Raw genomic sequence first — 6,000 nt, forward strand, 5'->3', positions numbered from 1 at the left:
GCACTTCTAGGACACTCGTTACTTTACCGTACGTCTTGAGAAAAATTAACATCGTCCACAATCACGTTGATCGCCAGTGTCTGTCTCATCTTCTTCACATCACTTTCTTCGTCTCTCTGTGGCAATTACTCTTCACGGTCTTTTGGCTACTTTCTTCCTTGCGGTAAATTAATATAGTTATGCGAAGGCTGAATGTCGACTATGTTGACAATTTAAAATATTTCTTAGGAATGGGAATTGGTTCACTATTTTCAACGGGAATATTATCTTTGCGAACAATAAGCTTACAGATGCACAGAACATTTTTTATCATTTACAGTAAAATTTTCGCGATGAGTCCGGCTCGATGGCTAAATGGTTAGCTTACTGGCCTTTGGTCACAGGGGTCCCGAGTTCGATTCCCGGCAGGGTCGGGAATTTTAATCATAATTGGTTAATTCCGCTGGCTCGGGGCTGGGTGTATGTGTCATCTTCATCATCTTTTCATCCGCATCACGACGCGCAGGTCGCCTTTGGGAGTCAAATCGAAAGACCTGCATCTGGCGAACCGAACTTGTCCTCGGACACTCCCGGCACTAAAAGCCATTCGTGTCGGCAGCCCTGAAAATGGTTTTCCGTGGTTTCCCATTTTCACACCAGGCAAATACTGAGGCTGTACCTTAATTAAGGCCACGGCCACTTCCTTCCCACTCCTAGCCCTTTCCTGTCCCATCGTCGCCGTAAGACCTATCTGTGTCGGTGTAACGTAAGACAACTAGCAAAAAAAAAGCCATTCGTTCTTTTCTCGCGATCAATGCACCGAATTTCTCTCGAAGACCCGATACTTCGATGAGGACAGAAATTGCCGATCTTGTACTTACGGAGAGGTACTGTACACGATCGATCCATAATATACGTACACTACAGTACATTATATAACAAAATCATTCAAACGCAATGATAAACAGACAACCTGTACGGCACTACGTGCAAACACGAAATAATTAAACTACAAGTAGTGTAAGCTTCCACGTAAAAGCACCTAGCGATTCAAATACGTCTTTATCAGTATTGAAAATCACAAGCAGATTCGAAATAATACGCTCATGTTCATAAAAAAGGAACACCTTGAAAGAGTAGAGATAGGAAGTTCATATTCACAGGACATGTTCATTAGAATGTTCTGCAGAAACGATTAGCATTTCAGTCACCGAGGTTCAGCATGTGTCCTGTTGCCTGGTAGACACTGGATCCTCCATAGGCACTGATAACTTGTTCCATGCGTGATGACATCGACGCGTATAAGCGTGAATGGCGTCCTTGTGTATAGCCATCCATGCTGCATTCACCTGGTGCTACAGTTCAGTGGTTGGCATTGGGTCACACCGCCGCACCCGTCGTTTCACCATATCCCACACATTCTCGATTGGTGACAAGTCCGGTGATCGGGCGGACCTGGGCAACAGTCTGACATCCTGTGACAACAAGAAGGCACGTGTTCGTGCAGCAACATGTGGTCGCGCATTGTCCTGCTGAAATATGGCGTCCGGGCTGTCGTGTAGAAAGAGTATGGCTACGGGTGGCAGGATGTCATTCGCGTAGGTCAAACTGGTCACAGTGTCCTGGACACGTACCAACTGTGATTTGTGGTTGCACCCACTAGCACCGCACACCATAAGACCTTGAGTTGGCGCGGTATGTCTTGTGCTAATGCAGTCAATGGATGCTTCTCATTTTAATTATTTTTTCATCAACCTCAAATTTTCCAAAAATCGTTGGTTACCAAAAATGCAAAAAATGTGCACTTTTTCCAAAAAATATTACCCCAAGAAAATTTCATCCTTTTTAACTAATCATTATAACACTCGCCAACAAATAAAACTTCATTAACTTCAAATTCCATAAACTGAAAATGATAAGTAATCTCTTCTCAATTTTTGATCCTACATCCCCTGTCTGTGGCGAACTAAAAGGCGGCCATCATTTTCAAACAAACAGAATATGGATTCGTCCGAAAACACTACCTACTGTCATTCCTGTCCCCAGTGACGTCGTTCCATAAGTTGCACCATTGCAGTCTGGCATGTATATGCACATTAGTCACAGGTAGGCGAACAAGCAGACGACGCGCCGGTAACCCAGACCGTAATAAACGGCGACGGACTGTCATTCTGACAGTGTATGATGTGTTACACTGTTCCACTGTTGCGCCAAAGCAAGGCCAACTAGATATACAGGCCATAAGGCTCCCCCTCCACTTCGGGCGCTACGTCACACGAGCCGCCAGCCGCTTCACTTCTCGCCAGTGACTTGTGGGCTGATCTGAACCTCGTAGCAGTGAGGCTATCGATGGTGTTGAATGATTTAAACGCGTGTGAACATTGTGAATTAAGGCCACGTCGTATTGTACACCTGGTTGTAGAATCAACTACAGTTCAAAACAGCCTAATATTTCAGTGTTTAAATTTCCTACTGGCTTGTTTCGGAAACAAAAGTGGATCATAGCCATCCATCGAACAGAATTCATCCCTTCAGCAAGCTCAGTTGTGTGCATAAAACACTTCGACGAAGTTTTGGTAATTAGGGACGATTCTGTTAAAAGACCTGATGTGTCTCTTTTAACTGTAAAACCTAACCATTTAAAACTCTCAAACGATGCTATTCCCAAGTTTGAAAATGTGCCTGCCTATCTGTCTAAAAATCTTCCAACACCGAGCAAAAATCCTATTCAAAGACAAGAAGAAATTGAAAAACGGGAAGAGGAAGGAAAGAAAGAAAGCTGAGGAAAAATATGACAGGATCAAGGGCTTCGATGACGTTCAGGGTAATTTCAGTATTAAACGCAAATTAGATTTGGACAAAGTTTCCGTCAACTTTGATGATGATGATGATGATGATGATCATCATCATCATCATCATCATTGTTGTTTTAAGGGGCGTAACATCGGAGGTCATCGGCCCCTCCGTCAACTTTAACAGACAAAGTCTGTATTTTCAAAATGTATATGACTGAGGAAAATATTCCGAAAATTGGTACTTCCTTAACATTAAACGAGGCTCTTGATTTTAAATCCATTAAACATGATATTTTCATGAGTGATAACCCTGATATACGTGCATTAGGTGACGGGGGCAAGATATTAAAATGGTCAAATTAGAAAAGTATTTGTAACTTCCTGTTTAGACCTGCTTGTAACTCAAAAGTGACTGTCCACGACAGAATAGAATCTGTACACAAAATAATCGATGAAATTGAAAGTGAAGTTGATGAGTGTATCATTACTGATAAATTATAATTTTATAAGGAACAGTTAAATATAGCCTTTGCAAAGAAAGTATTTTACTCCTGTATTCTAATAACATGGTTCACTTCAATATTTTTCGCATTTCCTGGGGCGTAAAAGAAGATAAGACAGTCAACGTTTCTTACAATGCCTCACCCGGCTATTCACAGTCTTTTACTGCAAAACTAGGCACGGGAAATTCGGGTATTGATGATTCACATTGGAATTACTTGAAAAAGAAACTAAAATTGTTAAAGGAGCATGAAATATTTTGTAACTTGTTGGATGGAGTCTACATAAAACGTGAGCTGAACTATAAAGGAGGAAAGGTTTTATTTTTGTTTTTGCTAGTGGCTTTACGTCGCACCGACACAGATAGGTCTTATGGCGACGATGGGATAGGAGAGGCCTAACAGCTGGAAGGAAGCGGCCGTGGCCTTAATTAAGGTACAGCCCCAGCATTTGCCTGGTGTGAAAATGGGAAACTACGGAAAACCATCTTCAGGGCTGCCGACAGTGGGATTCGAACCCACTATCTCCCGATGCACGTTCACAGCCGCACGCCCCTAACCGCACGGCCAGATCGCCCGCTAGGAGGAAAGGTAGAGGTAGTTGCTTCTAGTAGTAAAAGCGGAGAAAATAACACTACATTAGCTACAACTGCACAAACTTTTATGTTGTCATCCAGTTGAAAAAAAGTAAAGACGTTGTTGATTTGTTTCCATGTAAGAACCTAACGTGACATTTCTTGGAAGAACTAACTTTGCAAGTCTTTAAAGTATCAACAGATAGGCCTATAGCTTATAAGGTAGCATGCATAATTTCTAATAATAACAGTTTTAGTAGGAAAATGTTTGAAAAGCTGCGCAAAAGCAATTTTCAACCCACTTTTCAAAATCCATTTGACGAAACACACACACAAAAAGTTGTTTGATACTGGTCATTTATTTAAAATCTTAATAAATAACTGGCTTAATCAAGCTGACAACTTATCCTGACTTTGACAACTCTGAGTCAGACAAAAAAAGTCTATCTGAGTCTATCTAGGGCGGCCTTGGCTTGCTCCTGCCCTGGACCAAAAGGTTTTGTACCAGACACTTTTAGAGCTACAAAATTTAAACCTGTACACTAATGTTTTTACATGAGGATTCTCAGAGAAAAATTCTGATTTCGCTTGTCAACAATGTTCTGGAAAACGAAAACATGTTTAAACATGCAGTGATTAAGTAAATAGTTTTAAACATTTCGTTGACAAATGTATATAAATCTTTTGTAATATATTATTGAATAACAATAGAAAAGTTACCGTAGACAAACTCATGGCTGAGAAGAAGAAATCCTCAGGAAAATAAAAATGTATAAACTGAAACCTTAGGAATTGTTAGGTAAGTTTTAAATTGCAGCTTAATTTCTAAGAAAGGTTTCAGACTATTGTTGTGAATTGCCATCATGCATTTTCCTAGTAAGATTAAAACTTTTTGTATACGTATTACGCGTTCTGATCTTTTACAAGATATCGTGTTGAGTTACAAGTGACAGATGTCAGCATAATTTTACGCAAAGAAATGTACATGTACTACCCTGCCACTTTTCTCCCCGCATAAAACTCGTGTAGTATACAAGCCTAAGTAAAGCCACAATTGAAGGAGTGTTCAATTTTATCATTAAGGTTGAATACATGAACAATATCATGGTGAAAGTGAGAGCGGGCCCTACACTGCCATGCTGAACGCCAGCCACTCGCGTGACGTCACGGTCCGAGCCTTGTGGCCTGTCTATCTAGTGCGGCCTTGGCCAAAGCCGGGGAGGATGCAGATCTGTCCTGCAATGCTATTCGGATGAGGTGTTGATCTTCTCGGTAGGCGGTCTGGGTGGTGCGACCAGACCCGTCTCGTCGTGTTCCACGGCCTTCTGTGAACCATTCTGTACACACCCGTTGGACTGCCGACACACCTCGTCCCACTCGAGCAGCAATTTACCGCGTGAGATGGGCGTGCGGTTAGCGGCGCGTGGCTGTGAGCTTGCATCCGGGAAATACTGGGTTCGAATCCCACTGTCGGCAGCCCTGAAGATGGTTTTTCGTTGTTTCCCATTTTCACACCAGGCAAATGCGGGGGCTGTACCTTAATTACGGCCACGGCCGCTTCCTTCCCATTCCTAGGCCTTCCCTGTCCCATCGTCGCCATAAGACCCATCTGTGTCGGTGCGACGTAAAGCCACTAGCAAAAAAAAAAAAAAGAAACTCGAGCAGCAATTTCGCGGATGGATGCATCACGTTCTCTCATGCCAATAATGCGCCTTCTTTCAAACTTACTCATTTGATGGTACGGTTCTCGCATACGTCTGCGAGGCATCCTGCATGTCTGCTCAAGTCACACTGATCCATTACCTTCGGTTTATAGCGACAACGAGAGCTCCTGGCCATTTTATCACATAACGATACATGCCTACAGGTCTCATTGCATCATTGAATCATTTATTTGGCATTAAACAACAAGTGCAAGAGATACAGACATTCTCCATGTAAGCTAAACGCGCTTACTACAATAATAAAACTACATACACGTATATTTTTGTTTTCGGAAAATCAACTTGGGGAGGGGGGGGTAAGAACTGATAAAGGGGTTGAATTATTTACATGGGGATACTTATATCTAAAAAAAAGTGAAGATGTTACAGACGAGGAAATAGCTATTTGAAATCTCCTTTAAAAATTAAGAAACTCGTATTTATTTTT

Source organism: Anabrus simplex, chromosome 10, assembly GCF_040414725.1.
Source record: "Anabrus simplex isolate iqAnaSimp1 chromosome 10, ASM4041472v1, whole genome shotgun sequence".
Classification (NCBI taxonomy): domain Eukaryota; kingdom Metazoa; phylum Arthropoda; class Insecta; order Orthoptera; family Tettigoniidae; genus Anabrus; species Anabrus simplex.